This window comes from Lycium ferocissimum, chromosome 3 (genome assembly GCF_029784015.1).
Source record: "Lycium ferocissimum isolate CSIRO_LF1 chromosome 3, AGI_CSIRO_Lferr_CH_V1, whole genome shotgun sequence".
Taxonomy (NCBI): domain Eukaryota; kingdom Viridiplantae; phylum Streptophyta; class Magnoliopsida; order Solanales; family Solanaceae; genus Lycium; species Lycium ferocissimum.
In genome coordinates this window covers 70598190-70622701 of record NC_081344.1, presented here as the reverse complement: position 1 = coordinate 70622701, position 24512 = coordinate 70598190, and the positions used below count along the sequence as shown (strand labels likewise).

General features: G+C 32.4%; 1 protein-coding gene and 2 long non-coding RNA genes across 3 annotated transcripts in view; all 3 read right to left on the bottom strand.

The window, feature by feature from the left end:
- The window catches only part of LOC132050629 (putative late blight resistance protein homolog R1B-8), a 42422-nt gene extending 32751 nt beyond the window's left edge, over positions 1-9671 (bottom strand). Inside the window, 1 exon segment of the mRNA XM_059441983.1 lies at positions 9612-9671. The gene's annotated coding sequence lies outside the window, so the exon portion shown is untranslated.
- Positions 9672-9859: 188 nt separating this feature from the next.
- Positions 9860-24512, bottom strand: part of LOC132050632 (uncharacterized) — a 63780-nt gene continuing 49127 nt past the window's right edge. Inside the window, exon 3 of the long non-coding RNA XR_009413487.1 lies at positions 9860-9871. This is a non-coding gene — a long non-coding RNA (uncharacterized LOC132050632). The remainder of the gene's footprint in view (positions 9872-24512) is intronic.
- LOC132051244 (uncharacterized) lies at positions 16842-17684 on the bottom strand. The gene is made up of 2 exons (XR_009413639.1): positions 17616-17684; positions 16842-17437 (listed from the first exon to the last, which is right to left on the bottom strand). It is a non-coding gene; the product is annotated as an uncharacterized LOC132051244 (long non-coding RNA).

Genomic DNA, 24512 nt, shown 5'->3' with positions numbered 1-24512 from the left:
GAATAATTACCACTAAACTTATTTAAAACTAATATTTACCCCCCTAAACGCCGACAAGAAGAGAGTGTGTTTCACTCTCTTTGAGAGAGTGAGACATAAAAAAACGGGAAAACTTAATTTTTTTCTTAAAAATCTATATTTTCTTAAAATATGAAAATAAATCTAGTTTTCCAAATTTAGTTTTAAAAAACGGGTTTTCCACATTTTAAAAAAATAATTAATTTTTCCAAAATTTTATAAAAATTTAGTTTTTTCACATTTTGACAAGAAAACACTTTTTCCGGATTTTATTTGAAAAATAAAAGTGTCCTAAGAAAATGAAATCATGAAAGTCAAGATTTTTTAAATCATTTAAAAAAAATAATCAAGTTTTCCATATTTTTAACAAATCCATTTTTCCATATTTTAAAAAAAATCATGTTTTCAGTTTTGTTTTTTTTTTATTTTTTGAAAAAAAACAAACGGGTTTTTAAAAAAATCAAATTTTCAATTTTTTTTTTTAAAAAACGGGTCTTAAAAATCATTTTTTTTTAAAGAAAATTCAATTTCTTAATCCATGTTTTCAGTTTTTTTTTTTTAAATGGGTTTTAAAAAAAATCAAATTTTCAATTTTTTTTTTTTTTAAAACGGGTTTTAAAATTCATTTTTTTTTTTAAAGTAAATTCATTTTTTTTATTTTTTTTGAAAAAAAAATTGACAAAAAAAAAATTAAAAAAATAAAAACAAATAAATACACGAGCTCGTCACTCTCCCGTATAGTGAGCGCACGGCGTTTAGGGGGGTTCATAATAAGTTTGTGGTAATTATTCCGCTTAAAATCATTATGGGGTATGGGTGAACCCAAGCAAGAATAAAGTACCTTATCCCTAATTAAAAACAAATAAATCCAACATACAATCAAATTTCTTCTATAATAATAAATTTAAGAAGCTGTGACGCTATGTGAATCTTCACTCACCGTCTAAACTAATTATATATGTCATGAGAAATCATTATGAATGAACTGGTTTTACACTGGTTGCCAAGCTCACGTGCCAGAGAAGAGGCACACGTGTTAAATGGTAAAAACTTGCATCCGGTGTTATGCTCTAGTTTCTATGTCTTCTATTGGAAACTAGTGAGAAGAAACCGTGATGAGTTACATCTATGTAAGCTCAAATCGAACCTTAATCTAATCATATATGTAATTATGTTTATGGTCCATATAAAGCATCGTATCTCATATTCATATAGGAGTACAATATGAATATGAAAATGGAAATATCAGTACTCTGAGGGGTAAATGTTCTAGTATTCCTCCTATAAAACAGCATTACAGATATGGGAAACAGTTGCAAACATTAAACATTATCATCACCAAGTCAAGCATTAATAACAATGCAACAGAACTTATATGTTAATAATATTCATCAGTCATTGGTTTACACATACTGACTTACATGCATCTCTATCTAACTAATTTGCATTATATGCTAAAATTGAGAAACAAGCATAATAACAGATACATATGATAGATTTAATTAATTTGAAAAAACACAGAGACCATAGCTGAAGCAGATAGGTGAGAACTTAAAAAAGATAGCTTTGTACTGCTTTCCAGAAATATAAACCATCACACGAAAATTGCATCATATGAGAACGGAAAAGATGAAGAAATGCCATTTTCCTCTGAGGCAAACTGGAAGAGGGACTAAAATTCAACTCTTGGTTTCTGAGTTGCGCCTGCAAACAGCATCACATTCTTTCAGAGCAAGAGTAGCAGCTAAATTATCTCCTCAAGGAGAGCTAACTGCAACAGCAACTATATTCCAACAATAGCTTTTTCCTCTGTTATGTTAAAAGTAAATCCACACAGTCAAATTTGTACTTCAGAACCACTATAACAGTTCTAATAGCAAAGGAAATAGGAGACTGAAACGCAAAAGTTTAAGATGATCATTTAGGGTTTGTTTGGCATGAAGGAAATGTTTTCTTGGAAAACATGTGGTTTTCTTACTTATTTTCTAGTACTTGCTAAATAAACAAAAAAATTATTTTTCCAAGAGCATTTATATGTAACCTAGCAAAAACACTATAGGGTGGGGAGTGGGGGTTCATGGATGGCAGTGGGTGGGTGGAGACGATGAACTTGGAATGTCATTTATGAAACTTATTTTCCCTACTTCCATTAGGGAAATCATTTTTACGGAACTTGTTTTCCCTACTTCCATTAGGGAAATCATTTTACTCATTTTTAAGGAACTTGATTTCCTAGAGAAAATATTTTTCAGAACATTTTGACCAAACCAAACATGACTACACGAGAAAATTAGAAAACATTTTCTGGAAAAGATTTTCCTCCATATCGAACACACCCTTACTGATAAAAGTTACTGAGCAATAGCATACTTGGGCAGATACTTATTGACAAACCAGAGTCAACAGATCCAAAACAACACAGATAACAAACTTGGAAACAACATAACAAAGGCCAGATAGCATTTCTCAGAACACTAACCATAACTGAAGGAGATAGGCTTCCATTGTTTTGTACATTTCCAAGACTTCTTCTTCCTTGAGCCTGAAATCGCCCTCCGTGTAGTATGTGCTTGTCACCTTAGAGTTGGAACCACCATCTGGTGACTGCTTAAATTTTACCTTTAAGTTATTTTTTCGAGTTTGTCTACCGAAGCTCATCAATCCTATACTTAATATGGACTTAAAGGTGCCACCTGCAGAAAAGAAACCACAGTTAGAAGATATTAAAAATGAGATTTAGTCTATTAAAAAGAAACCTCATTAGTCCAACCTTTTTGTTTCACTTCCTTATTACCCATCATGGCAGAGAGTCAGCAATCCAATGTATGTTTCTTCATTTGCAATAATGTATTATTACTCATGTATCCCGACTTTTCTCGCATGGTGCTTCAAATCCTACTTAACAAAGGGGATATTATACGGGCCAAGGACCTGAAGCTCGTCCCCTCCCATCATATCTTCAAAATATTGCTTAATCTTCAGAGCGGAATCTTCAAGTTGAGGGCTATCTACTAGTTTGATAATTGTCAATGAACGAATATCCCCCAAACTAGGCGGAATATCCTCAAGCTTATGGCATCCCCACAGTTCTAATTTCTCAAGAATTGGAAAGGATTCCTCTCCAACCTCCCACTTAGCAAGAGTCACTTTGTTCAACATCAAAAATTTGAGTTTCTTGAAGGTGTCTTCCTCCCCCATGTTCCATTCTACCCCCTGGTTGATTGTTTCCCAAAGAGTCAACTCTTCAAGGTTGGGCAGTCTCGCTATTGTTGATAGTGAATCAGATTTCAAAGGAAAGTCACACAACTCCAATTTTTTCAAATTCGAAGGGAAGTGAAAATCCCACGACCAAATTGCCGCTACAGAGGACCCACTGTCATTTGGTCGTGGGATTTTCAGCTAGGAAAGGTGTTCCAATTTTGGGAACCAATATCGCTCCGTTGAACAATCCCATGATTCCTTGAGATCAAATGTTAGCCATTGAAGATTGGGAAACCTTTTGAAAATATCCTCTGTTTCTTTTGAATAGGAAAGCTTGAGTTGCTGTAATATTCTCAAGTTGTCTAACTTTGAGTCCTCTGCTATCAGTACTGGTTCATATGTATCCAAATCAAAGAATGAACTAGCTTTTATGCAAACCACTCGCAACTTTACAAGATTCCAAATTCTAGGTAGTAGTACCAAGGGTCGTCCTTCCTTTTCCACAACCAGAGTTTCCAGATTCCAGAGGTTTGAAAAAGACGAAGGCAGAGATTTAACTTCTGTCCAAATGAATAAGTACCTCAAATGAACTATGGAAGCTAACTAGGCAAAGTCGATTGAGTTTTGAAAGATAAAACAAAGGTATTACTTTCCACCCATAGGAACTCCTATCAATTCTTTAGTTATTTAATTTAATCGATTCTTTATTTAGTTCTGTAATTTGATTTGTTAATTCATTCAACTTGATTCTTCTATTTGGGTTTAGACAGTTAGGTGAAATTCTACTACAAGAAGTTACTTTTTAGGGAAAAGGGTCAAATATACTCCTCTTCTTTAGTTTATTATTCAACTTTGCCTCCGTTAGCGAAAGTGGTCAAATATACTCCTTCCGTTGATAAAGTGTACACTTGTACCTTTAAGTGGATGCAAATCTCCAATTCAGCTAAAATTAACCATTTCATTAAAAATCCATGCCCCAAAAGTGGACCCGCCCCTACCCATTAACAAATAATTTTACCCCACCCCAATTCAGAACTATTTTTGTCCACTCTGTTCAAGATACAAAGAAACAGAGGTTATTCATCAACTAGATCTATAAAATATTTGCAGAGCGCTAATATTTGTCCCTGTTTTAGAATATTTAGTAAATATAGGCTCCTTTTGTTCTATATGGCTTCTTCACTACTCCCCATTTCTGCAACTGAACCAAAGTTATCTACAGATGTATTTAATTTGTATATCATCAGAGGTTAACTTTTCCTGGGAATGTGTCAAACTTAATGTATCTGTTTTAAAAGCAAAACAACCAAGTGGAGGCTTTGTTTTCATTCTCTGATATGTGAGGACGAGACATTATTATGTTATACAGATACACATAATTAATTTAACAGTTAGGTAGGATGTTTGCCATTATGGTGTCTTCCCGCTGCATAACTTAGCAGTGTTTTATTTTTCATCCTCTCTTTCTGACTTTATATTTCTAGTTTCTATCTTGAGTTAAATCTATATATTCACTTAGGATTTTTTTTTTCCGTCACTTAGGATTAAGTAAATACACTATACACTGATAGTGTATATTCTTTTTACAACATCAGTAAAATTTTACCTTTGATAGCAAGTTAATTACTATTTTTACCCAATTACCGATAATGCTTATCGAGAGATTTACCTGTAATTACTTAAAAAGTGACCTGATTGTGCAAATATTTTTTACACCATCATTGTATGGAACTTAAACTCATTTACCTAATTAATGTTGCAATAACATCAAATGTGGATCCAATAGTTTTGACCTGATCAGCCCATTCAAAACCCATTATTAAGTTTGGTTACTACGGGAGTATCTTGAACAGAGTGGACAAAAATACGTTCTGAATTGGGGTGGGGTGAAATTATTTGTTGATGGGTCGGGGCGGGTCAACTTTTGGGGCATGGGTATTTTTAATTAAATGGTTAATTTTAGTTGAAGGATTTCCATCCACTTAAGGGTATAAGTGTACACTTTATTAACGGGAGGGTATATTTGACCACTTTAGCTAACGGAAGCCAAAGTTGACTAATAAATTAAAGTAGAGGGGTATATTTGGTCCTTTTCCCTACTTTTTATCTATGTGGGATAGACTTAGGACTTAAACAAAAACTACTTGCACGCGAAATAATTAGTTGCTCGAATTAACCATTCTGTTAGGGGAAATCCTACTATAATTTATTTCGGATTTTAATTAGTTTGATCGGGGATTACTTTTAGGTTGACTTCACATTGACTTTGTATTAATTTATAGCTTAAATCCTTCCTTAAAATATTTGTTTAACATTAGAATTAATACGTTAAACCCCCTTAAACTATTCTCCCTCAGTTTGAATTTGTTTGTCTGGTTTTGACTTGACATGGAGTTTAAGAAAGTCAAGAAGATTTTCGAATCTTGTGATATTAAATTAAAAATATGTAGAATGTACCAAAATATCTTTTAATCTTGTGATCTTAAACATGCCACGTGGAAAATCGAAATTAAAGAGTTGCCAAAAAAAGAATGAGTCATTCTTTTTTAAACAAACTAAAAAGAAAAGTACGACAAACAAATTGAAACAAAGGGAGTATCATCTTGCAAATTTTATACCTAAATTATTAGGTGTTTATGTTACCCTCTTGACTATAACTCCCTTTAGGTTAAAAACCCCTCGATTGAATATTTGGCAAAATGTTTGGGATAACTTGTTGAGAGCCGTGTGAAACATGATAAAAGTCTTAAAAATGTGTCAACTTGGCACAATGAGTTCATGGTAGTTCAAGGGTGTTTTGTGAATACCCAATAATTCAGGTATGAAACTCGCAAACCGGTGATATTTTGTGTTTGGGGGAAGGGGGGAGGGGGGTGGTTAATCTTTTCAGTCAATTTTTTTCCACATGTACTGCCACTCTGAACTCTTTAGAGGAGCTTTTAGAGTGTGATGTTCACATAGCATGTCATATTCCTCCAGGGATATTTTAATATGAGTTCATGATAGTTTATGAGAATCTGTGAGCACTCAATAGTTTAGGTATAAAACTCACAAAACGATGATAATTAGATAATCATCCAAGTCAATATAATTAGTTTTATATATAGTATGACATACCGCTAAGTTGTTTGCTTCCCCTTTCTCTCTTGCTCTTTCATTTTCTTGTCGTCTTTCCATGACTGTAATTTTTCAGTGGTCAGTATCAAAGTAACTTTTCCTTCTTCCCTTCCTTTCAAATTCTCAGTATCTGATGTATAAAAGTAGATAAAAACTTTATCAGGTGAAAGAAGAGGAAGAAGGGAGAGAAAATAACAAATATGATTTCTTATCTTTGTTAGTAGGTTCAAAATGGTCCCTTAAGAATTTATTGAGCAGTTTTTGTCCTTTAAATTTGTCAAAAATGAGCACTTTTGGTCTCCGTTAAATATTTATCAAACTCTGATTATTAAATCTAACTAGACTTTGTGGGGGAAAAAAAAAGATTCCCAAAACACCAGAAATTTCCCGTTAATATTCCAGAAACTGCAACATAAAAAACTACACCATACACTAAAAATAGACCAAAAAATAATAGAAGTTGTGGCTCAAAAAGTTGCACTAGACTCTTGAAATAGACCCAAAAAAAAAAAAAAAACTATTGTACTTCAATGTCTGGCGAAGATCAAAACTCAAAATGCTCACTTTTGACAAACTTAAAGAACCATAATTTTTCAAAGTGATACTCAAGCACTATTTTGAACCTACTACCAAAGATAAGAAACTATTAGAGACTAATTAAGAGCATGAATGAGTTGACCACCCTTTTACTTGATGAAAATTCTGAAAATATCCTCTGCTTGCTTTGTTATTGATCCAACAGGAAGCTCAAAATTCTGGTATTAAAGAGGAGAAGAGGAATAATGACACCAAAATCATTGTCTTGGGTTTAATGTTATAAAAAGACCAAAAGGACTTCTTTTGAATATGCCTAGTAATAAAACAAATATAGAAAGCAAACGCATGAAAAAGTGGAGCCTCACTTGCCTGCCACAAAGTCTAAAAGGAAAAAACAAAAGAAAGCACTAAGAGAGATTGATAATTAGGTTTAGTTTAATTTAATTAGAAAGCTAATCAAAATTTCTCATAGGAACAAGACTCTGTTCACTTTAAATTACTTTTTCCCTTTCATTTTGTTTGGCACTATTTTCATATTAGCCCGTTCAGATAATAATGACATTCTTATAATTTCTTAATTAAAAGCTTTTATAGCCATACACATGCTATGACATGTTCAAGATCACAAGTTTTATAATCACATAAATGTTTCAAAAGTTTCTTTCTTTATTAAGCTTTGTGCAAAGTCAGAGTATAACAAACAAAATGAAACGGAAAGATACTTGTTTGACCATGTATACTTGCGTGCGGTGCGGGTGAGATGACAACAACGAGAAACCCTTCAAAAGAAAATTAATTGTCAAAAACACACTTGAACTATCACTTTTTCGTGTGTTTCACACGTCAACTATCAATTGTTCTCTTTTCCTACCTAAACTATCATCATATATGTAACTAAAAAAAAACCTCAAAGCTAATTAGGTCAACTATCAGTTGTTCTCTTTTCGTACCTGAACTAGCTTCGAGGTGTGTTTTGATATTATATGGTGATAATTCAGGTAGGTAAAGAGAAAAACGAATAGCGAAAAAGTGATAGTTCAGGTGTGTTTTTGACCATTATCTCAAAAAAAAATGATGTAATTTGTGTATTTTTTTCCGCCTTTCAACAACCATGAAGAGGCAACCATTAACATCTTTGCATACTTTATATGTACGTTGTGGGATCCAGCACAAAAGACAAGCCAAGGAGGGGAAAAAAAAAGGAAGCATAAAGGATGTGTTTGGTACGAAGGAAATATATATATTCCTACAAAGTAAGTGATTTACTTACTTATTTTTCGATGTTTAATAAGTAAAAAAATATTGTACCAAAAATATTTTTAAATAATCAAGACAAATAATTAATCTAACCTACAGTAAGCCAATTAGAAGCAGAGTTGGAAGGAATTTAGCCAATTTTTATACAAGTAAACTGTTGAAAATGAGAAGCAAAAAACACAACAACAACAAATGCTCATCTACTCAATTTCTACTTAATATTGACAAATAGTTCAGCTAAGACTTTTATCAAACATTATTTGGCGATTGCATACAGAAATTGTGTAAGAAGGAAGAAGAACATGTTCTTCTCTTGCCAATTTGGTAGACTTCCTTTTTGCTTTTGACTTGATGAGTAGATAGTTCAAAGTATGAGAATGTCTGAAATGGGGTTCATAGCTCTTTTAGTCCCTCCATTGTTATTAAATTATAATTTTAGTCCTTGTGATATCTGATTGGGCACATTTAACGTTCAATTAATCGAAATATGCACTTTTGATCCCTTTGCTTATGAATATTCACGAATTCACCATAATCACCAGTCGTCCACCACTTAATTACTCATGTGTACTCCATATTTGACCGTAATATAGTTTTAAAAGTAGTCCAAAACTTCAAATACAACATACTTAGCTTCTTACATGAAGGGACTAAAAACATATATTTCTATCAACAGAAGGTTAAATGTGCTTCACTAGATATCACAATGACTATACCTATAATTTAGGGACCAAAAATGCTATTATCCCGTACAATATATATATATACATATATATAGGGTTTTACTAACCTACAACATGAATGTTGTAGGTTAACACCTTACCCACTTTTTAGTTCACTTAAATACCCTTCCTAATTATTAACCAAAGCTTTAAATTTAGGGACCCTTTTGTCATTTAACAAAAAACTCAATTTCTTTCCCTCTCCCACCCAAAGTTCCCACCATCAGATCTCTCGAATGAAAGAGACCCATCAGGCAGCCATGGTCCTTCCAATTAGGTATCTGAAGGTTTTTTTTCTTATCTTCTTCCAACATTGACTACTGTAATAATGGAGGTAAGAATTTAGTCAAAGGTTTCATAATTGAGGTAAGATTGCAATATAACATAACATGTGGAAGGGTTCGACATATAACAATGGATCTATATAAAGCCGCGTGATAATTTTTTTTCCTCATGGGTCAAGTATGTTTCCTTTTAAAAATTGGGTAGACTAATAATTTCATAGGTGAGAGGGATTTTTTCCATCTTCCTAATTAGAGGTTAAAAAGTTCCAAGTGAGATTCCATTCCACCCACCAATTTTTTATTTTTTTTTTGATAATTTTCCCAATTCCATTATTCTAAATCAAGAGATTTTTGGGTATACTTTCTATGAGTTTTTTTTCTTTCTATTGCACAGTTCTACTTCAATACAGATCAGATTACCAAAAATTAAACAAACTATTAGAGACTAATTAAGAGCATGAATGAGTTGACTAACCCTTTTAGTTGATGAAAATTCTGAGAATACCCTTTGCTTGCTTTTGTTATTGATCCAACTGGAAGCTCAAAATTCTGGAATTAAAGAGGAGAAGAAGAATGTTTATAAAAAGATCAAAAGGACTCCTTGATGAAAATTCTGACTAAACGAAGTCTTAGAGACTAATTAAGAGCATGAGTTGACTAAACCTTTTACTCGATGAAAATTCTGAGAATACCCTTTGCTGGTTTGTTTGTTGATCCAAGAGAAAGCTCAAAATTCTAGAATTAAAATAAGTGTGGTGTGGAGGAGAAGAGGAATAATAATACCAAATAATTGTCTTGGGTTTAATGTTTATAAAAAGACTAAAAGGACTTCTTTTAGATATGCCAAGTAGTAATAAAACAAAAGTAGAAAGCAAAAGCATGAATAAATGGAGCCTCACTTGTCTGCCACAAAGTCTAAAAGGAAAAAAGAAAAGAAAGCAGTGACAGAGATTGATAATTAGGTTTAGTTTAATTTAATTAGAAAGCTAATCAAGATTTCTCATAGGAACAATATTCTGTTCACTTTATATTACTTTTTCCGTTTCATTTTGTTTGGCACTATTTTCATATTAGTCGGTTCAGATAATAATGACATTCTTATAATTTCTTAATTAAAAGCTTTTATAGCCATACACATACTATGACATATTCAAGATCACAAGTTTTATAATCACATTAATGTTTCAAAAGTTTCTTTCTTTATTAAGCGTTGTGCAAAGTTAGAGGATGACAAACAAAATGAAACGGAGAGATACTTGTTCGACCATGTATACTTAGTGAGGTGCGGGTGAGATGACAACAACGAGAAACCCTTCAAAAGAAAATTAATGGTCAAAAACACACATGAACTATCACTTTTTCGTGTGTTTCACACGTAAACTATCAGTTGTTCCCTTTTCCTACCTAAACTATCACCATATATGTATTAAATAAAAAACACACCTCAAAGCTGATTAAGCCAACTATCAGTTGTTTCCTTTTCCTACCTGAACTAGCTTATAGGTGTGTTTTGATACATATATGGTGATAGTTCAGGTAGGCAAAGAGCTCTATACTACCATAATAAAAAAAGTGATGTTGTTTTGACCACTATTTTAAAAAAATGATATAATTTGTGTTTTTTTTCTGCCTTACAACAACCATGAAGAGGCAACCATTAACATCTTTGCATACTTTATATGTACGTTGTGGGATCCAGCACAAAAGACAAGCCAAGGGAAAAAAAAGGAAGCACAAAGGATGTGTTTGGTAAGAAGGAAATGTATATATTCCTATGAAGTAAGTGATTTACTTACTTATTTTTCGATGTTTGGTTAGTAAAAAAACATTTTACTAGAATATTTTTAAATAATCTAGACAAATAATTAATCTAACCTACAGAACTCGGATGATCTGCCAATAATTAATATTATGCTGTTTGACTCTATATATGTTTCTATTCTTAAAGACTCTTAACTAGCCGTATATATGCTTAGTCTTACCTGTTTCTATGACTTATTAGTATCATTTTATTGAAAACAATAAAATAGTCCCTTATTTATACTTTGAGCAGTTTTGATCTTCATTAAATGTTTTACAAACTCATGGTTGTTAGATTCAACGGTAACTGTGAAAAAAGAAAGATTTGACAGGAACTCAAGCTTGGAGGTGTAGTTTTTGCGGCTCTACTATTTTTTGGTCTATTTCTGGTATTTTTTGTTAATTTTTTTTTTCCCATAGCTTCCCTTAGATCTAACAGTCAGAGTTTGTTAGATATTTGAAGAAGTCCGAAAGTGCTCACTTTTAATGAGTTTAAGAGATCAAAATTACTCAGAAGTATATTTAAGAGATAATTTCAAACCTACCTACCCCAAACATAAGAAAAATGAAAGTGAATCCCTGGAAGATTTCCACCGGAAGATAGAGAAAAATAAAAGCAAGAGACTTTCGACATGATCTTACCTTTTCACTGTTTGAAGTTTAGCAATAGAACTCCTTGTTTGAGAAATAATGTTGAACAGTTTCAAAGAGAGTAAGCTATAGGATCAAAAAGATTTTTTCAAATTAGTTCAAGTAACTGGCTGAAAGAAGTAGTTGAAAGAAGAATCAAATAGCTAGATCTAGATTTATAATTCCAAGATTATTAAAATCAGTCTCTACCACACCTAGTCTTCTTAATCAAATTATTAATTCTGCTTCTTTGTGTGAATGCTTGTAGATGCTCATGTGCATATTGTTGGGATATGCATTCACATGTGCAAATTGTTGGAAATCTAAAAAATTATCTTGGGATTAGTACATTTTTAATGTTTGTTTATTCAACTCTAAGAATCTCGTAGCTCTTCATTTCTCTACATCCTAGGAGTAATAATCAAATCCAAATTTCACTATGTCTCTTTTTGGCATAGACAAAATAAAGATAGACCAAAACTAGACACCAAAAATAACAGAAGTTGTGGCTCAAAAAGTTGCACTAAACTCTTGAAATAGACAAAAAAATATAAACTATAAAATCTGTACTTCAATATCTAACGAAGATCAAAACTCAAAAGTGCTGACTTTTGATAAACTTAAAGAACCAAAATTGTTCAAAGTGATACTCAAGCACTATTTTGAACCGACTACCAAAGATAAGAAACTATTTTTGTCACTTTCTCTTGAAGAAGGAAGAACACAAAGAAACTGAAGAAAGAAGCATAAAAGTCATAGCAAAAAACATGTTTGCAGGTATAACCAGACATAAAAAGTCATTGTTTTTTGGATTTACTGTTCCTCCTTGTAACTTTGAAATTCTTCTTTCTTTTCTTTCTAACAAAACCAAATCTTTCCTTAGTATTTCTTAAAAGTCTTGACATTGATACTTGTCTTCGGACAATTTTTTGTATTTCTTAAATGGAAAAGGTGCAAATATACCATCAACTTTGTGTTTTAGAGCAGATATACCTTTTGTTAAAAAAGTGGTGCATATATTCCTGCTGTTGCATGGTGCAAATATACCTTTTCGCTCATAGAATTTTAAAAAAAATCATCTAAAAAAATCAGTAGACTTATTTTTTTAAAATCACATGGTAATTTTTTTTCCTGGTGAGTCAAGTCTGATTTTTATAAAAAAATGGGTAGACTAATGATTTAGTGAGAGGGATTTTTTCATATTCCTAGAAAGAGCTAAAAAAGATCCAAGTGAGATTCCATTCAACCCACCATTTTTTTTATTTTACTTTTCTGATAATTTTTCCAATTGCATATTTCTAAATCAATGGAGTTTTTGGGTATACTTTTCTGAATTTTTTTTCCCAACTCCACAGTTCTACTTCAATACAGATCAGAGTACCAACAAAGTATTAGAGACTAATTAAGAGCATGAATGAGTTGACTAACCCTTTTAGTTGAGGAAAATTCTGAGAATATCCTCTGCTTGCTTTGTTAATGATCCAACAGAAAGCTCAAAATTCTGGAATTAAAGAGGAGAAGGGGAATAATGATGCCAACTCATTGTCTTGGGTTTAATTTTATAAAAAGATCAAAAGGACTTCTTTGAAATGTGTCAAGTAGTAATTAAAAAAGGAATAGAAGTACCAATATGAGTTAAATAATACTAGTGATAATACTATTTTTTTTTTCTTTCAAACTATGACAAACAAATGAAATTTGGAATTTAAAATTAAGTTAGTTTAATTAAATTTTTCCTTTCAAATTAAGACAGTTATACAGATATTGTAAAATAGACGTAAATGAAAAATGGCATGATGAGCTTTTTTTTAAACGATGGACATAAATGAGTTATTTTGGTAACTGCGATGACATAAATGAGCCAAATTATTGATGAGTGGCATAAATGAATCATTTTTGATAGTTTAATGACATATTTAAGCTTTTTTCGTAAAATTCATAACACACTCTACAGTGATATTATAAATAATGATGTTAAATTAATGGTACAAAATAAAACAAAAAGAAAGTGGAGTAGGTATACTCTCACTACTTACCTATACATGTGATATTATTTTAAAATAAGAAATGGCCCACACTTGAACAGTTCTGAGCAATAAGGTTCTTGATCCCCATCCGAACCTTCATGCATTAGGCTTTTGGAGACGAAGGTAGGATTTGAAGTCCACAATTTGAAATTCTAGTTGTTTAAAATTTTTGGATTTTAAATTAATAATTTTTATATATTTAATAATTTTTTAAATAAAAATATAAAGTTTGAATTTGCTATTATTGTTGTATATTGTCAAGACAAGAGACGTGCAAATAATTTTCACAATTGATTAAGAAGACCAAGATGATAAAAAGACTTGAGAAGTCAATAAATTTTATTTTAATATTACCAATGAACTATCAATCTAGATCTAGACCTATAAAAATAGTTGGCTGAAGAAGTAGTTGAAAGAAGAATCAAATTGCTAGATCTATAAAAATAAAAAAATAAAAAATAGCTAGATCTAGATTTACAATTCCAACATTATTAAAAAACAATTCATTAAATTATTAATTCTGCTGTTTTGTGTGGATGCTTGTAGATGCTCATGTGCAGATTGTTGGGATATGTATTCACATGTGCAGATTGTTGGGAGTCTAAAAGATTGTCTTGGGAAGTTTATACATTTTTAATGTCCGTTTATTCAACTCTTAAAAATCCGGTAGCTCTTCATTTCTTTCCTCTACTTTCTAATAATCACTAGGGGGGCATGGCCCGTGTTGAGCAAGGGCCCAACATTTTACCTATTAAAGTGGTAAATGATTTGCAGTCATTTGACGGTGAACAATAGCAATAAAAAATAAAAAATTTAAAACGGAATAGTTGCACAGGGAAAATCATAGAGCTAAAATTGCATAAACTTATATGCTGATATTTTGGTGTTTACATTGGAGAACGCATTCCGCTTATCATCATATAATACTAAAAGTGGGAAGACTCTAAGCCAAAAGTTGAATTACGAAAAAGCCCATCGTCAAAATTGATTGACCATTTTGTCCTGTACCAAAAAGACTGATAATATTTTATAATATATTATGTATAGATGATGTATTTACTTTCTTGCTTTTAATTTTAATCATTAAAATCCCAACTTTGGCTCTTCAATTGGGAGTTACAATGTTGAAACTCATGAATATTTATCATTTTGCGCCTACACTAAATCAAAATCTAATAAAATATCTAATTAAATAGTATAACCTCCAAAAAATAAACAAATAAATCCTTCATAAAACAGCACATTAACCACACCATACGTTTTCCAGCCTCTTCACTGCTGTAAAAAGAATCTAAAGAATTTGAGGAGTCATATTTTAATGTAATTAAAAGTAGACTCATTCAATTAATAATGGATGAACGGGAACTCAAGGAATGCCAAAAACCAACATGAAAGAATTGTATAAATGCAACAAAGAGTTTTCATTTCCCTCAAATAATCTTCCTCCATCTTTATGTGCATATGTTACGTTGTTTGGTTTACTGAATGTATATTCTGTTCAAAATAACTATCATTTGTGTCTTTTTTATACTCTTAATTTGTGTTTCATCAACAGATGTTTGTGTTTTTTAGATGCATTATATATTTATGGTTGTTTTCATGATCGAGTTAAATTGGTGTTGTTCGGTTTTGCTCATAAAAAATAATTTTAACCGTGACTCGATGAGGCTTATGGCTAACCGCTCGTGAGGCCGAGAGTTGGAATCTACCTATACATCTTATTCGATACAATTCAATTGTGTCCACTTTTTCACTGGTAATTATTTTCACTTTGAACAGTAATCTAATAAACAACACTGGGACTCTAATTCCTATTAATTTTCTTCCTTTTCTTTTGATAACTTGTTTCTATCTTTTAAGAAGAGATTTTTGCTCGCATTATTTGTTTATTTTATGGTAATATATTGCTACATATCTACATGTCATATCACCTGAAGCAATGCTTTGAAGTTTGAACTATATGACTTTTATGTTTGTCTTTTCCTTAAAGGCCTTCATCATTAGGTATAATGTTCCTAATTGAACAAGTTAAATATTTCTCTTTTGTTGAGTATAAAACAGGTACATTAAACATCAATTCACTTATCAAACATTAAAGAATTTGAAAAGAAAAAGGTTAGCTACTTCATTAAGTAGTATTAACCATTTGACGAAATGCGTGAATAAGGAAAAGGGAGATAGTGGGAAAAAACACATATATACAATATCGATCCCCTTTAAAATAGTATATATGCTTGATAATGTGGGAAAAATTGAATATAAATAGTCATTCTCCACTATATGTTTTTTATTTGTGAATATTGAGCTTGATAACGTTTTATGTGGAAATGTAGTTTTGCATGTATGCAGACTGCACTTGTGAATTAATTTTGTGAATACTATCATTTTAATTTTTTGCTAACATAGATAGTCTCATATATGGAATTAAAGAACAATGGAGTGTGATGAAATAATAAAAACAAGAGATGTATAAATCTAAAAACTTCTGTCTTTGAAGATGGAATATGGCGCATCCTCTTTCACTTTGGGAGTCTCATGTGTATGAGTTAAAATATGTTACACCTTTCCTCCAACAATAATACAAGCCCGATTGCTTTTACCTTAAATACATCTCTTGGAAAATTAGTTTCACTGTTGGGTCAAAACGTTATAATCTTGAAATTGAAGACTTATTTTTAGGTTAAAATTACTCGCAATCGGATGTTTACATCAAACCAATGAATATTATATTAGACATGTCTTTCTTAGACACACTTTATCACTTAATCATGGTTAGGTGATATGTATTCTCACTTTATTTTCAACTATTATGATGCAATCAGTTGATTTAGGGTAAACACCCAGTATACACAAGTGAGTACTATTTTTATGAAACGCATGTCTAGGAAGTTGGAATATTCCGTACTTTTTTTTTTTTTCACTTTGGGAGTTTTATGTTCTTGGGTTAAAATATGTTTGGTTAAAATATGTTACACCTTTTCTCCGGAAATAGTTAAGCTGAAATGCTTTAGTCTCACTTATGTCAAAAAAAATGTTAGTAATAATCTCTGAAGTGTTAAACATTAAGATGCTTTCTTGCATCTGATTGAAGACTTTTTTTCCCGTAGGGAATATGTTAATTGAAACACATATTTTACGAATCTCATCGATGAGCGCGCGGGTCTAGAAACTAGTCGGGAAAAAAAAATAACACCCTGCCTCATAAATTGGACTAATCCAATCAAATACAGAACAATAATCCAATCAAATACAGAACAAAAATTCCATTACAGTCGATTGTCACTTTATATTAAAAAGTTTCCACTGGTAAAGAACAAAGGTAAAGAAATTCATTTTCTTGACAATACTACTAAAACATATCACCATATCTTTCTTAGTCTTCTGGCTAAGCTCAAGGTTATGGAACCAGTAGATCCGTTTGAAGGTCGATCTAAAACAGCTTTACAATAACATATTTTACTTCATTCTTCGCCTTCTACTTTCACAGCTTTCACAATGGCATAGTTAGAAACTTAGAGTTCATGATGTAACTATTTGAATTGTTGTACAGTCCCAAAGATCCAGGCAACAGATCCTAACTGTCCTAACAGTGGTCACTCTAGCCACCAAAGATTTAGGCCTTAAGAGTAAAATAATGAACCACAACATCAAAATATCCAACTTTAAATGAGCAGACCTGAAAATAATATGGCAACGGCATAAATGAGTGAACAAATAAGTAAATTGAACAATCAAATATTGATGTAGGTCAAGGCTTACACTGCAGGAGCTTTTCCGTTCAAGTACTCGGGGATTTCCAGTCTGTCCTAGAGTCCCTCGGGCATGGGAATTCTTCTGTCAAGTCCTGAAAGTATTCAGGAGTTTAAGCATACAAACATAAAAGGGAGGTTGTAAAACAGGATCCAAGGACTGGGAGTCTTTCGGTTCTGTTTCAAAATGTAGTATTATTAAAATTTTGGTGAATTTTTCACATAAATATTTAAGCTCCATGTCAATATTACTGGCTTCACTTGAACTTTTACCTTACTTTCTATATAGGCCACTGAATACGGCTAATTAACAGCAGCAAGCATATGAAGGCAGTAAGTTAATTAGGCAAAATAAAGAAAATGACACATTGCTTTACCTGTAAATATAGAACATTGAGGCAAACTTGTACTCATTATTTGGTATCATGGAATATTAAGTGCCAACAATAGTGGGAATATCAGTAAGTGACTTTTGTGAACATTTGATGTATATAAGCTTCATTAAACTTGCTGAAGAGTGCACACAATCCTCCCACAATGATTAGTCCATGTGAAGCCTTTTAACGTAGGAATAAAAATGCCTTTTGCACACTGATGACTTTGAAATCTCTCAATTTTACTTTCCAGAAGACAAATTAATTTAAAATTTCAGATGCTGGAGGACTAATTAATCCAGACAGCTATTGGTCCTTGATTTGTTTGCTAAAACTATCCCTTATTCTAACTATTAATCCAGTGTCACTCAAGGCACATTACATCTCCTTTCAGTCATAGACTTCCATAACACAATATTAATTTAGCATTTTTTGATGCTACTGTTTACAGTTAGATAGTCCTACAGCAGAGGAGTCCATTTTGGACTCCAGATCTAAGCTCTCCCAAGTGCAAATAATACTTCTTGGTTTCTATTGGGCACACCTCCCACAAACAGAGTAGCTAATAGGGGTGGGCATGGTATGGTATGGTGCAGTATTGGAAAGTTCGGTACGGTAATTTCGGTTTTCTGTTTTTAAAAATACTATACCATTACTATACCAAATTAATTCGGTATGGTTCGGTATTTTTAAGTTCGATTTTGGTACGGTAAATCGGTAACCATAGTTTGTTCGACTTCTACCTACATATACTTATATAATAAATAATTATGACTTCGGCTATTCAAGAAACGTCTCAATTATATTGTACCAACACCTTACACATGTAAATATATATTCAAAAGAAGCACAATTAATCAGCTTCGTAAATCAATTGCACAAAAGGGCATTTCAATTAACATAGATTAATCAAAATTCCAACGTTTAAACAATTAATTTTGTACTGATACTTGTTTATATATTTGTTAGTATTAAAATATTAATATATATGACTTGTATATGTAACTATATACTTCGGCATGGTATTCGGTATTTCGGTATATTATTTATAGATACCGAATACCATACCGAATACGGAACTTTTTAAAAATGCATACCAAATACCATAATACCAAAACCACGGTATTAAAAAAATCGGTTTCGGTATGGGAATCGGTATATACCATACCATGCCCACCCCTAGTAGCTAAGAATGCTTGTATCTTTCTCTTGAAATCTCTACTACAAGAAATTGAATCTTTAACCAATTGCAGAAAGAAAAGAGGGGAAACTGAAACAGTTCAACTAAAGCACATACGCACCTAGGAAGACTTCAACTAAAAGTGCAAGAATGAACTGACTTGAAGTTTTCCCTCACAAATTCCTCAAATTGTAGCAAAGTTCCTGAAAAATTTCATCTTTTCCAATTACAGAAAGAAAAGAAGCGAAACTGAAATGATACAATAGAGCCTAAAAAATGTCTATTGATTTAAAGAAGGCAAAATCTTGCATCTCAGTTTCTAAGCAGATTCACCCAAAATATTGCATCTCAGTTTATCCAAAAAATGAAAAGCATCAAGATGGAAGGCAACAATATGGAAAGGCAAATAAACATGACTGACATTATTCTTGACACAATGGTGAGAGAAACCAAAAATGAAATCAACATCTGAAAACGTATAACGGGTAGAATTTTACCTATTTCATCTTCTAAAGCATGCTATCGTTGTATGTTAGCCACTCAACTGTTAAGATTCATCTTTGCTTGCTTACATCAAGGGATGAAGAAACAGAATCTTCCACATTATTGTCAGCCTACTGAATGATAGGATCAATAATATTATTATCTTCTTAGCCTAAAACGGTAAAGTTTACACGACATGCACCCAAAACTTGAAATGTAAATTTAATTTTAGAATGGAAAGGAGAAAAGAAACATGCCATAGCACTTGGATAGCAGGGATGGGGACTGGATAGACTTTTCTTGAAGAGCACATATACCTCCAAACATAGAATTGCAATGATCTCCATCAGTTGTACCCCAATTTTCCTAGCTGGGTACCTGCATGCATAAAAAATGCTCCAATGATCAATTAAGCAGTCACTACTGACATTAACAACAACAGACAACTGAATAAAGTAAAATGCTCATGAATAAAATGGAATCAGAAATATGTACCGTTAATTTAATTTTATTTGTCCTTCTGTTCTTGGTTTTTTCAAATACCTATCACTTTTTTTATTTATATTCCCACATCTAGTATCTTCTTGCAAGCACTTCGATGGAAAAAATTAACCTAAGTTAGGCTCTTGTCCTTTGGGGGTGGAATACAACTTTATATTTTCAACAACTACAGCTGGATTCTTTTAGACCTAACAAAATTTTGTATTTTGAAGTGGCCAGCTACACATTAGTCAGATTCTTCTTTTAAAAAGAAAATAACAAAGTAGAAGCACCAAAATTACGTGTTATTTCTCCATTAAATCCTAAAAGCAGCTGAATTTTAACGGGAATAATAGAGCCTTCATTAGATCAGACAAAATAAAAAACAGAAACTGATGCAACTCCAAATAACAGATAAGTACGGAAGATATAGATATCCGATATATCCCATCCGATTACATAAAATCAAGATTTTTTTTGACAACTTATCATACATTCAGATATGCAATGGGGTTATCTATCGGTTCAAAATTTCATATTAGTGTGATCGACTTTGTAGTCAAAAAGTGGTTTACATGATTTTTATGCTTATGTGTTTGTATTTCCAAGCTTCAAAGAGTGAGGCATTACTCATTTACACTGATGAGTCATCCATCATCAGTTGAATGAATAACAGGTGTCATTTTTTCCAGAATTATTAGAAGAACCTTGCCATTGTTTACAGAAGAGTATTATAACTACAATAGAAACAGAGGTCTATAGTGAGTAGTACTATGTATTTTAATGCCTTTGTTAAATATCGTCAAAGGTTCTTGTTTGAATTTACAAATGTAGATGATACAGTATTCATTCTTGAGGAAAAAAATATGGTCAAATAGTTCATAATTCTGTTCATGACCGGAGTAAGAGATGCACATAAGAATTAAAAAAATTATAGTAAGTTTGCCAGAAGCCGGTTGGTAGTAATTAAATAGAAAAACTAAAGATTCAGATGGCATTTCCCATTTACTTTTGGTTCCACAAAGAAGGTCATATCAGTTGAATATAAAAGAATATATACTTACCTTACAGTGAATCTATAAATCAGGAACAGTTTTCAGAATTTTCAGTCTTCAAATTTTCCTTTATTGCCACCAGAGGTGGAAGTAATCATCCTTGCATCCCATTTATAAAGTTTCACCATTTTACATCTAGTAAGTTGAAAAATCTCAGAGCAATAACTCTATATTTGCATTAGAAGCTTAAGCCACAGTTGCATTCATGGTAAAAAGTAGACTGATACATACTGAAACGTTATGTCTTATGCATCATGTAATATCTTATGCATCATGATTTGAGTATTTCCTCCATCCTATTTCATGTTTTAGACTTTCATTTTGCAGACATTTGGAACATTTAGTTTGCCACACTTCTGCGGTAAATATTAGTATATATAGACATTATAATTCAAGCATTCCATCTCTAACGGTGAACAAATAAAAATTTAATCGCAGAGGGATTCAGAAAATTAAAGAAAAGTATAGCGCTCACGATAATCCGAAGGTTGCGCAAGTCCCTTCAACCTCGCCCATTTCCATCTAGTATGTTTTTACCTGAAAAATACTTGGTACATGAAGTCCACTAAGGTATAGTTTCAAATCTGAGGAGTGATACCGCAAATGTAAAAGTTTCATTTAATAGATATGACACTTAACAAATTTATAGGGGTTCTCTCTTAGCTGAGAATCTGAAGATGGGCAAGAAAGAGTATGTTCTGGTTGAAAACATTCTTACTACCTTTTCCTTCCACCTTAGCACTAAAGTTCTCATCTAAGCCTATTCTTGGTGCCTTTAATCATATCCCAAGCAGCGATGGCCAAATTGCTATATCTTTTCATGCTACTCCATTACCTTAGTTCCCCTAGTATGTTTAGAATTTGCTGAAACTTTATAATTACGACCAATTAATGATCATGCATAAGAAGGTATTCACAATAATAAAAATGAGACATCTCCCTGCCACTATCTTAATTTTTCCCTAGATCCTCTCAACTTTCATCTTTATTTTCTCCTTTTCAGAAGGTCTGTCCGCTTGGGGGTTGGGGTTTCAACATTCAATCAAAGAGAAAGAATTACCGAAATAAGACAATCATAAATTATTTATTTAGCAATAATTTTCATTAAAAGGAAATACATACCGTTTGGATTCCTAAATGAGAGATGAGTATGTTGTAGAACACCTTTATAAGAGAATTGATAAAAGTTGAATTCAATTGTTTCAGACATATAATCAAACACCTTGTGTGAATCATTGTGCATAATGTTGTAATAGTGCAAATCATTAACATAAACCTCATATTGAGCAGAGTACTCAGGAAAAAATGAAGGCGGCTATGCAACGATGTTATGGTATGTCGAAGAAACGATGAGCAATTTGATTAATTCAACTTATAAGACTTTGGAACAATTAGAAAATTACAAAAATGAAACGATTCAGTTTGAACAGCAAAGGGCAATTACCATTGAATTCGGAATATGGTAAAGTAGCTCCTGGGTGGGGAACTACTCCTTTGATGGGTGTCGCAATGGCCTTATTTGCGGTATTTCTATCTATTATTTTGGCCCATTTTTAAGAAACTCGAAAAAAAAATGGAAAATTCAAAAAGAAATTTTTTATAACTCTAAAAGTTTTAAAAGGACAAATCCAAAGCATAATCAGAACATTTCTATTATACAAAAAGATTGCAGCCAAAATGTAGAAGCAGAGAGAACTTAGTTCGTCTATGCAAGAGAACATAGAAAGAGGCTGACAACGTAGTACACGTGGTTTACTAATATAAAGTGCAATACACACGCGTCCTTATGAAAAGAAGACATGGGATACAAAGGGAATTTTAAAGAAGAGTGAGGGTATGAAAAGTAATAGAAAATTGATTAGTTTAATGAAAGTAGCATAAAGTACAAATTTTAGAGCAGCTGTTCGTCCTCCAACTCCCATTTCTATAATACTAGTCGTGGTTGCCCGTGCTATGCACGGGCCCAACACGAAAATTTGCCTTCTATGGTTGTCTTGAACCTAAGTAAGTTTCGATATGCGTGTCTTAACTTGGTCTTCTAAGATGCTGGAAGAAACTCGGGAATTATGAAACATATGAGTGCCTGGAGGACCAAATGTCAATGAGCGAATAAATTGTAACAGAATAACAGAGCCATGAGGACTAAATTTGGTCAACATCACTGCAAGTAAAGGAAAAAACTCTACTTCCATATGAATCAATATCATTAAGTTGATATGTGGCCATTATATGCTAACTACTTAGAGACCTGCATTTGCCGTATCCATGTTACAGCCAACGCATCATCCGGCAAGAAAATGTCCAAAAATAACATATTCTGGTAGATCCAAAGCTTAATGAAATGTCTTTTCTCATAATGGTTGCAAGACCCAGAGCTTTTCTCTTAATCAAGGAAATAGGAATTTTGCTTACCCATCATTGCTTTGATATGAGCCATAGGATTGTCACCAGGACAGTCTAACTCGGCACTCGCGCGGCTATTCTGGAAAAGAAGTTCTTATAAAAGCTTCAACTTGTTTCACGACCATAACTATTCGGCTTGGTTTTAATCCATCCCCGCACTGCCTGGTGGAACAATTCCAGCTAAAGACACTACCAAAGGTTTTTCAGATAGTAAACAATATTGAAATTCTTAACAAAATGGAAAATGAAAATGTTACTGACAGTGATAAATGAAGAATGAACTGATACAGTTGATGAAATGATCTGAACTTCTAATAGAATCAGTAAACTGTAATGTTGTATAAACAAAATTTCTAAGTATACCTCTGCAAACGCTGTTGAAGGGAACTCAGGCATACTCGTTTTGAATTTCTAATAGGCAAACAAATATAAGGACTGCAAAGGTATAGGATTGTTGGTCTTCCTTTCTCGTGTTAGCAAACAATTATTGTGAAGGGAAGTTACAGTTCTTCTAGAATACTGACAGAGCAATATAGCAGAACATGATGCGTTTTGGAACAATTAGGATTCATATACTACCTCCAGTATTTGTTCCACTAAATGGGAGGTTTAAAATGAGTAAATAGCGTTGTTCATGTTCGTCTCTAGGGTTGTTTAATACTAAATAATTGATCCCATGTGGTTAAGGCAAAGATTGTTTGAAGTAACTTAAAAAGAAAATGACACATTACTTTACCTGTAAATCTAAAACATCGAGGCGATCAAAAACTTCCAGATCAGCATAACAATCTTTCTTACTTCTTTATGATGGATCACCACCACTTCAAAATGCCTTTGTATTCTGCATCAAGTCATTACCAGTAGACAATTAAAGCAAAAAATAATGAAGTAAATCAAAAGGTTGGAATTCTCCACTACGGAATTACTTATCAATAGATAATCAAAACAGGTACAATGAAGCAAATAAAAAAACAGTTAGTCAAAGAAGTAGAAACTTCACCAGCAGACCTGCTCGATCATTTTAGTTTAGGTCCCATGTAAAACTATTATCAGAAAACCGTCCATACGTACGAATACTAAACATGTTTCTCTAAAGACCTTAGCTAACCTGCACTTCTGTCAACGTACTGTTAGAAAATAAGTTATAGCCCATTCACAGTGTGTGCCAACTGTTTTAAGTGATTTGCGAATCTGG